Below are 13,550 nucleotides of genomic sequence, written 5' to 3'. Positions count from 1 at the left end.
TTCTTTTGTTGCAAAGCCTGAATATCATTCTCCAACTGTACCATTTTGCAAAGTTGGTGTAACTTTTGCAAAAATCCCAAAGTTCTTTTGGTGTTTCATACTTCACCAACTGTGTATCAATTAAATACTCAACAAAATTATGAATCTAAATATGAATTTTCACATTGGTTAACTCTCAAGCATCTAACAAAATCATCAGCAGTGCTTTTAGGTCTCACAACAGTTCACTAAGATAACCATACAAATTTTTTCCTTAAAAAATTCTTCATTAAGTACTCTGAGTACAAGATTCATCTTTGATCACAAGTACAATATTCATCTTCAATAATTTCACTAACAGAAGAGAACATGGCAAGCAAGTTGACAAAAAAAGTATAATGTGAACCCTATCGTGTATCACTTGAACGTTGAAGGGTTGTTTCTTAATCAAGTCCCCATCTACTTAAAATCTCACATTTTTACAATGCCTCAATAATGAAGTCTGATTGTTTTTCTTGAAGAAGATCATAACATTTAGAATATGCTCTAATAATATTTACCACATCACCAACCACATGAAAAAAGTTAGTAATAGGAACGTTTTTCTTTGTTACAACTATAAAAGCTAGTTGGATTTGATGAACAAAATAGTGAATGTAAAAGGTACATGGATTTTCCTTTAGAAGTGCTTTCAGGCCATTAAACTTACCTTGCATATTACTTGCTCCATCATAACCTTGTCCTCTCAATCTAGACATGCTCAAGTTATATCTAGAAAAGACCTTATCAATTGAAGCTTTAAGTTACAGAGTCGAGGTACTTATAACATGTTCAATCCCTATGAAACTTTCATTCACATATCCACTATTGTCTAAATAATGTAATACAATTGACTTTTTCCTTCATTGATTCAATACGAGATTCATCAACTAGAATAAAAAAAATAGTAAATCGCTAATATCTTTGATAATGACATTATCGTCTCAACAGCCAAAGCACTTACTATATCATTTGAACATCAATTAATGCCAATTTGTAATTTTGAGGAGCATTTCCTATTGTGACGACATTAATATCTTCTTTATGAGTAGCCAAAAACTATAATTGGACTAAGAAATTACCTGGATTGAGAAAATCCTTAGATTCATCATGAATTCGAAATGAGTGCCTTAGTGTAATAGAATTCGAGCACAATCAATAGATGCATTAAGATGGGTGACATATGCACTTCCTACCTCTTTTGATCGTGTGTAGAAAGCTGATTGAATTTGTTGCTCTTGATTTCATCAAAACTTCACACTTAATATGAGCTTGACTATGTGCACTATAATTAGAACTCTTTAAACCAAAAAGGATTGAATCATCTAGAATTTACTACAACTAAGTACTGAACTTTTTAAACCAAGAAAGATTGAATCGTCTAGCTTTTACTCTAAGTTGTCATTTTGAAAAGTCATGATCTAGGGGCTGATAATGACCCTTTAACATATATTCTCGTTGAACTTGATCTTGGATGTTAGCATTGTAATCCAAAATGAGTATCCTTAGTCCAGGATCGATTGGAAGTTTCGTGACATTAAATTCCACATTAATCAACATCTCCCATCAACACTTTCTACATTTGTTTTTCTTTAAAAGAATCTCTTCATTTGATATATGGATTTAAACATTTGATATCCAATTACTACTGAAGTAATTCAAAATGACAGAAAGGAGGGAAGCAAAAGCAAAGCAATTTATAGGACAATTCAAATAGCAATACTATAAACAATTCACAAGGCAATACTATAAGTAATTCACATTGCAATTCACAGGGCAACATTATTTCAAGAACTTGTGCAATTCACACTTTACAAATCACAGTGACAGAGTAAGCAACTTACAATCATAGAGGCCGCAATACTTGAAGGAATTGGAAGTTTGTTATCAAAATCAATTGAAGAACAATGTATAGGCAGTAGACTTTGAGCAATAGAAGAGAACAGTGCTAATTTCATATGTTAAAAAGAAAAAAAAAATCAAACATTATGTTAGGCCACGTAGGTCAAACAGAGCACTAAGAAGGAATCCTAAGTATTTAGAATAATATCCTGTAGAAGACCCAGTCCAAGTAGTGTGTGAGTATTATTTGCATTTCTGTTATTTTGTTTTGCACATCTATTTCTTCCTCCTATATTCTAGCACATGTTAGGCAATTTTGTTGTCAAACAACCTCCCCGGGCGATGATGTAACCTCGGTTGTTTATTATCAATCGACCTCGGCCAAATGATTGATTAGTACATCGACACAATTATCGAGACAACACAATCCACTTATTATGGACCGGTCGAAGCAACCTATTTTTTAGTGTTGCTCACGGTTCTCGCACCATTCCTTGGAAGGCTATATTATTATTGTTGAAGCCCACTTAATTGAGTCGAGCCTCGTTTGTTGGTCCACCACTTAACCCTAATTCTAACTTACCTATTTGGACACTTTACTTGGCATATAATCCCTCTCTTGTCTCGGCCTCCATAGAGTGAAATTTTCTCTTCTCTTTGTGAGTCTTCCTCTCGGCCTCTCCTTTCTCCCTCACTGTGACCTTAGTGGTTAACCTTTTGTGGGCACATTATTGTGTTTCTCCTTCTCCAATTCATAGCAACCAGGGTGGGGGCGGCAAGTGGTGGTGTTGGAGTTGTCTCAATGGTGTTGGTGTTGTGGTAAATTGAGCCCGATTTTGCACGTAGTGGCGGTGGAAATCATCCCTACATCTGGTATCAGAGCAGTAGCAGCTTCCCGGCCTGAAAATCAGTAAAAAAACCGACGGCAGTCGCGAGTTTGGGTGAAAAAACTGTGGCTGTAATCTTTATTTTCGGCCAATCCAGTCACTTTCTGACGAAATTGATCCCATATTCGGGATCAGCAGGCTGAGGCGCTCCTTCGTAGGTGGCTCGTGGCGGCGACGACGATTTCGGGCGAACTTCCTTCGGGCAGTTTGCTCATTTTAATCCCCTGAACGCACTGACACTGTTTATTTTCTGTTTCAGGTTATACAAAAAAGTTGGACAATTTTGCCCCCGGTGGATCGACGGTTGAATCTGCCTATATCTACTGAATTACTTTAGGCCAAGATTGCGGCCCTAAAGCAGTAGATTCGCATCTCTCTCAATTATACGGACTCAGACACGTTCGCTCTAGTAAATTGGCTTAACCCGTTAATTTTTCAGCATTAGCGCGTCACCGTGTGGGGTGACAATAGGTTGGGGGTTATCATTACTTGGCAACCATTGCTTGTGCTAGAATTAGGGTTACATGCTCTTGATTGATCTTTTTTGATTGAGTATTTGTTTTTGGGTTTTAAAATCAGTCTTGTAATTCTTAGTGATCAAATTACTGTGGGACTAGTTATCTGCTAGACGTAATTTTTGCTGCACTGTTATTTCCGCTGCTTACTTATTCCGTTAGAAATACCGTGACTTTACCCTTTCGAACATTCCCTTGATCTAAGACCGCGAGTCTTACGAAACCCTGATAATCTAGAACAGTGTATATTGTCTGTGACCCCTAGGACTATTTTGTGTGGTTTGATTGTGGTTTGTGCATTTTTTGACTATTGTGTGAAGATGACAACTCACAGTTTTGATTTGAGAATTTTTAACGGAAAGGGTGACTTTGCTATTTGGCAACAAAAAATGAAGGGTATTTTAGTCCAACAAAAGGTTTCAAAAGCCATTGAAGGCAAATTTTCAACTGATTTTTCACAAGAACAAAGAGAAGAAGTCGATGAGCTTGCTTATAACTCAATTATCTTACACTTGTCTGACGCCGTTTTAAGAAAGATGGGTAAATTAAAAAGCACTAAAGAACTTTGGAAGAAATTAGAAGACTTGTATTTGCTTAAGTCTACACCTAATAAACTTTACCTGCTTGAACGTTTTTTCAGTTTCAAAATGGATCCCTCAAAGGATCTTGATGACAATCTAGACGTGTTTAACAAATTGGTGCAAGACATAGTTAATTGTGATGAGACTGTGTCCGAAACTTATAAGACTATAATTTTGCTCAATGCAATCCCTGATTCCTATAAGGAAGTTAAGAGCGCCATTAAGTATGGTAGAGATACGTTAACACCTGAAATTGTCATAGATTCCCTTAGAAGTAAAGAAATGGAAATTAGGGTTGAAAAACATGATAAGAGGAATGGTAAGGTACATATGATGCGGGGTAGAACTCAATTTAGGCAAAATAGTCATGAGGGATATCAAACTAGTGGCGAGTCAAGTGGTAATGGATGGAAAAAGAAGAGCAAAGGTAGGTCTAGATCAAAATCTAGGACTAAGGCGAGAAAATGCTATAGTTGTGGAAACACAGGGCATTTTATAAAAGATTGTCATAAGGAAAAGGGTAAGCTAAAAGCTAAGGAGAGAGATGAGGTAAATGTGTTAGCATCTACTTCCGATATAAATGGTGGTGAGGTCTGAATTAAATCTAACTGCTAATTCCTGCATCCATGAGTGGATACTTGATTCTGGTGCATCTTTTCATGTGATGTCTAAAAAGAACTGATTTTATAGGTTGCATGAATCTAACGTTGGGCATGTTGTGCTGTGTGATAACTTTGCCTATACTATTGTTGGAATTGGTGACATAAACGTAAAATTTGACACGGGTTTTGTGTATACGTTAAAGGATGTTAGATATATTTCTGAATTGTCTAGAAATTTGATTTCAGTAGGGAGACTTGAGAAGGATGATTTTACTGGCAAAATTGGAAATGGTATGCTAAAAATGATCAAGGGTGCTTTAGTTTCCATTAAGGGAATTAAGAAAAACGATATATACATTACTGGGGAAGTGATTAGAGATGTGAATTCCTCTATCTCCTCTGCCAAGATTGATCACACACACACATGGCACAATAGACTTGCTCACGTAGGAGTTAAGGGACTTAAGCTACTTAATGAAAAGGGTGCTTTTGGTAATGACTGTGTGTCAGATTTGCCATTTTGTGATCATTGTGTGCTTGGTAAGCATCACAAAACTTCTTTCTCCACGAGTGTTAATAGAGCTAAAGGCACGCTCGAATATGTGCACTCTGATCTTTGGGGTCCTGCCAGTAACCCTACATTGGGTGGTAATAGGTATTTCCTGTCTATTATTGATGACTACACTAGGAAGGTGTGGGTCTATCTTTTGAAGGATAAATCTGAGACCTTCAATAGTTTTAATAATTGGAAGAGACAAGTGGAAAACCAAACTGGCAAGAAAATCAAAATTTTAAGGACAGATAATGGCCTAGAATTCTGCAATAAAGAATTTGATAGTATTCTAAAGAAAGCGGCATAACTAGATATAAGACCGTTCCCTACACCCCTCAGCAAAATGGGGTAGCAGAAAGGATGAATAGAACCATACTTGATAAAGTACGTTGCATGATGATCAGTTCGGGTGTTCCCAAGTCATTTTGGGGTGAGGCTGTTATGACAGCTTGCTATTTGATTAATCTTACACCTTCTGCTGCATTGAATGGTGACACTCCACATGAGAAATGGTCGGGTAAACTGAGTGATTACTCGATACTTAGAACTTTTGGCTGTACAGCTTTTTCTCATCAAAGTGAGGGTAAGCTGGAACCTAGAGCTAGGAAGTGTGTTTTTTTAGGATACCCCGAGGGTGTTAAGGGTTATAGGTTATGGGATAGAAGCCAAAAAGGAGTTAAAATCATCATAAGTAGAGATGTCACGTTTAACGAAAATGAGATGACATGTATTAAAGGGAAAACTGAACCTGAGAGTAAAGTAAAATCAGGTCAAGAGAGAGACCATTTTAAGGTGGAGTTAGGAAAACTCAGTTCACTTGTCCCTACTGTTTCAAATGAGGTGGAGACTCAAACTCAGGAACCATAAGTGGAGAATAGTAACGAAATAGTGACAGAAGAACACTATGAGGAAGAAAATCCTTTAACTAACTATAACTTAGTTAGGGATAGAGAGAGGAGACTGATGAGAGAACCTAGAAGGTTTGGTTTTGAATCTGAATTAGCTTTTGCCCAGGCTAGTTATGAAGAACTAGCTGATAAAGAGCCAAAGACTTTTGAAGAAGCAATAGGCAGTGATCAATCTAATGAATGGCTTAAGGTAATGAAAGAAGAGATGAGTTCTCTAGAAAAGAATCATACTTGGGAGCTAGTACCTAGGCTTAAGAATAAATCAATTGTTGATTGCAAATGAGTTTTTAAGATTAAGGAAGGAACTAGCAGCTTGGAACCCCTAAGGTCTAAAGCTAGGTTAGTGGCTAAAGGCTACACACAGAAGGAGGGCGTTGATTATAATGAAATTTTCTCACCAGTTGTTAAGTTCACCACTATTAGGGTCATGCTCGCATTAGTTGCACAATTTGACTAGGAACTTGAACAACTTGACGTAAAAACTGCTTTCTTACATGGTGAGCTTGATGAACAAATTTTCATGAATCAACCTAAAGGTTTTAAGGATAAGTCAAAACCTGATTATGTATGTTTTCTGAGAAGATCCTTGTATGGGTTAAAACAATCTCCTAGACAGTGGTACAAGAGGTTTGATTCCTTTGTACTCACTATAGGGTTTCAAAGAAGTAAATTTGATCATTGCCTGTATTTTCAACACAATGAGACTGATGATAATTATCTGTTTTTGTTGCTCTATGTGGACGACATGCTTCTGATTGGATCATCCTCTAAGTGGATAAATAACATAAAACAAAACTAAGTGGTGAATTTGACATGAAAGACCTAGGTAAGGCTAAGAAAATCTTAGGTATTGAAATCGAAAGAGATAGGTCAAACTCTGTTTTGTTTTTGCATCAGTCTCCATACATATCCAAAGTATTGAAGAAGTTCAATATGAGTGAATGCAAACCTGTCATGTTGCCCCTTGCTAATCATTTTGTTTTATCTAAGGAACAATCTCCTTGCAATGAGCGTGAATTTGAATACATGAGTAAAGTACCTTACTCAAATGTGATTGGTTCCATAATGTATTTGATGGTTTGCACTAGACCTGATTTAGGTTTTGCTGTTAGTACTCTCAGTAGATATATGGCTAATCCGGGACCTGAATATTGGGAAGCGCTAAAGTGGCTGTTAAAGTACTTGAAGGGTACTAGTAACGTAGGCTTAAAGTTTAGTACAAATAAAGAAGGTATAAAATTAAAGGGTTTTGTAGATGCTGACTATGCGAGAGATAGGGATGGTAGGAAATCTACTTCATCTTACGTGTTTACCTTATCTAATTCATGTGTAAGTTGGAAATCACAGTTACAACATATTGTTGCACTATCCACTACAAAATCAGAATATATTGCTACCACTGAAGCTATTAAAGAAGCTCTATGGTTTAGAGGTCTACTTCATGAACTGTGTGTTCTGAATGATTATGTGGTAGTGTATTCTGATAGTCAGTCATCTATACATTTATCCAAAAACCCTGTTTTTCACGAGCGCACTAAACACATTGATGTTAAACTCCACTTCATTAGAGATATAGTATCTCAAAAGGTGGTAAGACTTGAGAAAGTCCATACCCTCTACAACCCATCTGATATGGGGACGAAGGTACTGCCACTGGCAAAGTTTAGGAGTTGCAAGGAACTTCTAAACATTGGTACAGGTAAATGATTTCCAATTTTATTGTTTTTCTATTAGAGTTGTCACTAATGGGAGACAATTTTCTTTGTAGGTCTTTTGACACCAAGGTGGAGGTTGTTAGACAATTTTGTTGTCAAACAACCTCCTCGGGCGATGATGTAACCTCGGTTGTTTATTATCAATCGACCTCGGCCAAATGATTGATTAGTACATCGACACAATTATCGAGACAACACAATCCACTTTATTGTGGACCGTTCGAAGTAACCTATTTTTTAGTGTTGCTCACGGTTCTCGCAACATTCCTTGGAAGGCTATATTATTATTGTTGAAGCCCACTTAATTGAGTCGAGCCTCGTTTGTTGGTCCACCACTTAACCCTAATTCTAACTTACCTATTTGGACACTTTACTTGGCATATAATCCCTCTCTTGTCTCGACGTCCATAGAGTGAAATTTTCTCTTCTCTTTGTGAGTCTTCCTCTCGGCCTCTCCTTTCTCCCTCACTGTGACCTTAGTGGTTAACCTTTTATGGGCACATTATTGTGTTTCTCCTTCTCCAATTCATAGCAACCGGAGTGGGGGCAGCAAGTGGTGGTGTTGGAGTTGTCTCAACGGTGTTGGTGTCGATGTTATGGTAAACTGAGCCCGATTTTGCATGTGGTGGCGGTGGAAATCATCCCTACAGCACCAATTTCTTTAGTTTCTGCTGATTAGTTGGTTGTAACTTTGTCTATTTAAATTGCACAAAATGAAGGAGAAGGCAGAGAAAATTTATCCAATTACCTGTGGTTTTCTTTCACCCAAAGAAAGAATTATATTTTCAATTATTTTATCTTTATCCAACTCTGACTGGGATCTAACATTGGTATCAGAGCTTGGCTGAATGGCGTCCAACAAGGATCGTATTGAGGCTTTGGAGGCTGGACTCTATGGGGTTCAAGATGGAATGCAACGTATAGAGCTGGGTGTGGCTAATAAGCTACATTAGTTGGAGGAAACCATTAACAAGCTGTCTGAAGCTATGCTCTTAAGCAAAGGATCAACCAGCTACAACAACAACTAGGGATGTAATAATGTCTCTCGATCTTTTCATGAGGAAGATGATGGTAACTGACAAATTTTTTTTCCTCCAGAATGGCAAAGATGGAGTTTTCGAAATTCTCAGATGATGATCTAACTGAATGGTTCTGCGCAGAGTGTCTCAATTCTTTGAATATCAGAACACAGCAGACAATCAGAGGGTAACATTGGCTTCCTTCCACCTTGAAGGAGAAACCAATCAATGGTGGTAATTGCCTCACGGTATATTTAAAGAGAAAGGTCGAGTGCTGACTTGGGAAACTTTTAAGGAAGAGCTGTGGCCTAGATTTGGACCCACGGAGTTTGAGGATTTTGACGAGGCTTTGTCCAGAGTAAGGCAGGTTGGTTCTTTACGGGACTATCAAAAGGAATTTGAGAAGCTAGTAAATAGAGTCCAAGTATGGACACAAAAGGCATTGGTAGGCAGTTTTATGGGTGGCTTGAAACCGGAGATAGCAGAAGGAATACGCATGTTCAAGCCTAAAACACTCAAAGATGCCATTAGCTTTGCTAGGATGACTGACAAGCAACTGTCAGGGTAAAGAAGATTCATACACCTTACACTTCTAGTCTGAGCACTAGTAGTTGTTCCATCAGCAAATCGAGCACCACCAACAACACCACTTAAAAGTATGTCTTGGGATGAGATGCAAAAGCGCCGAGCACAGGGATTGTGCTTCAATTGTAACGAGAAATTTACAGCTGGACACCAGTGCAAGGGATTGCAGCTACTGTTATTGGAAGGAAAATCTAGTAACAACTTAGGTATATATGAAGAGACAACACAAGAATTACCGGCAGAAAAAGACCAAGAAGAGATATCTTTACAAGCTCTTTTGGGATGGAGAGTCCCTAGAACTTTGCGAGTAATAGCGAAAATTGGCTCTCATGAGATAGTAGTGCTCATTGACAGCAGTTCAATACATAATTTCCTCTGTGAACATGTGGCGTACCTACTTCGATTACTAGTAACTCCTAGTGAAATTTTACGATGCGTGTGGCCAATGGAGAACGTTTAAAATGTCAAGGAAGATTTGAGGGAAAGCATGTAAATTTACAAGGCATACTCTTTGCACTTACTCTCTACTTTCTTCCCTTAGCAGGCCTTGATTTGGTATTAGGTGTCTAGTGGTTGGAGTTGTTAGGACCCGTGGTTTGTGATTGGAGGAAGATAACCATGGAGTTTCATTGGGGCAATGAAACCAAACAACTTCAAGGAGTTGACAACTAGCCCATCAAGGTCACCTCTTTGAAGATAATTACAAAGGAGTTGTGTCAAGGGCACATGTTATTTGTACTTTACCTTCAAATGATAGTCGAAGGATCTTATGATTATATGGAAGCTAGCATGAAGAAAATTCTGGAAAATTATGCAAATTTATTCCAGGAGCTGACACCATTACCTCCAGCAAGAGAGATTGAGCATCACATTACCCTTAAAGAAGGCACTAACCTATAAATGTGCGCCCCTATCCAAGAGGAAGAAATTGAGAAGAAAGTCCAAAATATGCTTCAAATGGGTCTTATACACCCTAGCATCAGTCCTTTTTCATCTCCAGTGTTGTTGGTGAAGAAAAAAGATGAAAGTTGGAGATTTTTACTGATTACTGATCACTCAATGCAGCTAGCGTCAAGGATCGATTTCCCATTCCAACTGTGGATGATATGCTTGATGAGTTATACGATATTTCCTTCTTCTCCAAATTAGATCTAAAGGTGAGGTACCACCAGGTAAGGATGCATGCTTCTGACATTCCAAAAATAGCTTTTAGAACACATAACGACCACTTTGAATATTTGGTTATGCCTTTTGGCTTGTGCAATGCCCCTTCAACTTTCCAACCTATTATGAACTCCATTTTTCGACCTTACTAGTTCATTTTAGTTTTCTTTGACGACATTCTTATATTTAGTCCCACTTGGAATACTCACCTGGAACATGTCAACAAAGCTTTGGGAATACTACGTCAGCACCAGTATTTCATTAAAGCCAACAAGTGCAATTTTGGCAAGCAAGAAATCGAATATTTGGGGCATATGATAACCAACCAAGGGGTGAGGATAGATAACAAAAAAATTGAAGTGATGCTATCACGGCCATGGCCTACCAACATTGTAGAGTTACAAGGATTCTTGGGATTGACAGGCTACCACAGAAAATTTGTTCAGAATTATGGCATCTTAGCTCGTCCCCTTACCAACCTCCTTAAGAAAGGACAGTTCCAATGGCACGAAGTTCCTTTAGTTTATGCTAATTAGTTGGTTGTAACTTTGTCTATTTGAATTGCACAAAATGAAGGAGAAGGCAGGGAAAATTTATCCTATTACTCGTGGTTTTCTTTCACCCAAAGAAAGAATTATATTTTCAATTCTTTTGTCTTTATCCAACTCTGACTGGGACCTAACACATTATTACAATTTACACAAATCAATTTAACAAAAAATAAGAACAGAAAAACGAGTATAAGGTTTGGGGCTTTTTTCTTCTATAGAAGAATCGTCGAGGGTCGCAGGCCACATCTGCCTAATCTTTTGTTGTCTAGGGCTCGAACAAATAGGGTTTCTACGAGTTTTGGAATGTTTTGATTTGTATTTTTGTGTTGTATTTTTGTAGGTTAGGTGAATTGGTATGAATGATGTGAAACTTGGAGGAGAGAGTGATGCTAGCATGAATCATGTAAAAGTTGATGTTGATTTGGTGAAACTTGATGATTAGATGCTAAATTGAAAGAAAGAAGGGAATAACGATGAAAAATGGTAAATTTCAAATTTTGAGGACTCAATTGCAACTTTTAATAATTGATTCGGATCATAAAACAATAATTGAACTAGGAGTTAATTAGATGCAATTAGAAGTCAAGAATGAGTGAAATATGATCAAAATATTTTCATAAATCAATTTTCGACCGCACAAGTATATTTCAGATTTTTAGTAGGAGATTAAGATCCAATTTGAGATATTAAACGTTTAAATTGTAAAAAACTATCTGAAGTAAATTTGTAGCCTAAGTTACATTTTCAAAACATTATAAATCGAATAAATTGGATATCGGGAGAAAAATTATAATAAAAATATTGAAATATATGCAATACTACTTTTACCCCAAAATGGGTGCTCAACGCCACTAAGCAGCATTGGGGCCTAGGTGCCACAATGCCCAGTGTGAAATGTTTCCAAAAACCCATGTACATGTTTCTTTGGAGGGAGAAAAAAGAATTTTTAAGTTGTTGGCCACATGGAAGCCTACTGGCTACTTACTCTTTACACGGATTTGTGTTTGTTTGAAAAAATATGGGCCATTGATCAAATTGGATGGATGAGATTTAGATCCAAATCTTCGCCCACTATTGATGTAGACGGTTGGAGAGAGAGACTAGTGACTTCATTCATTATTTCCTCTAGTCAATTCGCAGACTTCTCTCTCTCACTTTGGGGTTTTTAGTTCCACCAAATTAAATTTTCAGATCTGATCCTGTATATTTTCTGGCATAATTTTTTTGTAGTGAGGCAAGTATTCTAGTCAATGATCTGGTGGTTATTTTACAGTTGGCTGACCGGTATTTTGTGTTTCCCGGTAGCAGGTTTTTTTAGGGATGTCAATTGGGCCGAGTCGGCGAGCCGTAAAAAGGGGCTTGTGGCACGAGCCGAGCGGCCCTTGCCCGCTCGGCTCACTGTGTAGACGAGCCACTCGTGGACGGCTCGTTTGGACGCGGGCTCGTGGCTCTTCGAGCCTTGTTCAGTGACCGTTTTGGTCACTGAACTTTTTTTTTTCTTCCCCCCCATTTTTTTTTTACTATAAATACCCCCTTTCCCCAAAATTTTTTTTTTCATATCAATCTCTTCCAAGATTACAACTCTCTCAAGTCTCAACTCTCTTTTATTATATCAATTATCGAGTTTTTACTCTGTTGTGCTGCAAAATATACAATATCAATTCAGTTTTTCCAGTTTATTAGTTACAATTTCAATTCATCCAATTCTCAATTCTCACAATCTCACTACATTTATATTCATCTAGTCAAGATTTCATCATAAACAATCACAGAAATGGATCAACGTTCATTTGTTGAGAGCTTGTTTGATACAGGATGTGAGCCATTGCCACATCATGGAGAATCGCCTAGTACGCCGCAAAGTCAATTTTCAAATGAATTTGTCGGTCTAAATGACATACCGATGCCTGAAAATGTTCACATTCACGGTCAGGGAAGCCACATTCCAATTGATTTGGATGATATTAACGTTCCCGAAGCGGAACATGAAGGTGAAGATCAGTAATTAAATATCCCAGATGCGAGGGGAAAGCGAAAGGCGAAAAAAAAGCAAAATGTTGGGATCACTTTAAGTTGATTTCAATGGGAAAAGTCGTTGATGGCCTTGCAGAATATAAAGCAGTATGTAAATACTGCCAACAAAGATTGGCATGGCAAAAAGGAATTGGTACCACTCATCTCAACCGCCACTACAAATCGTGTGCAGCCAGATATGGACTTCTTCCAGCTGGTCAAACACAATTACAATTTGGCAGTCCAGGCATTGGTTCTACAACTTCACCCCTATCCACGTGGGTGTATTCGGAGGACGAGACTCGAACTGGAATGGTGAAATTTGTTGCCGCCACTGAGTTGCCTCTGGCTATTGCAGACAACCAACACTTCGTCTCGTTCGTGAAAGAATATCTACAATCGAGGTACGTTGGGGTAAGTCACACTCTTCGTGCCGATACAATAAATTATTTCAATAATTCAAAACAACAATCAATTATGGATTTGCAACAATATGGGGGTGTTATATCCTTAACTTCTGATATATGGGAAGGGGTTAATAAAAGAGCATATATAGCTGCAACCGCACACTATATAGACCCACTTTGGTGCATGCAT

Source organism: Olea europaea, chromosome 1 (genome assembly GCF_002742605.1).
Source record: "Olea europaea var. sylvestris chromosome 1, O_europaea_v1, whole genome shotgun sequence".
NCBI lineage: Eukaryota > Viridiplantae > Streptophyta > Magnoliopsida > Lamiales > Oleaceae > Olea > Olea europaea.
This window is presented reverse-complemented; position numbering follows the sequence as displayed.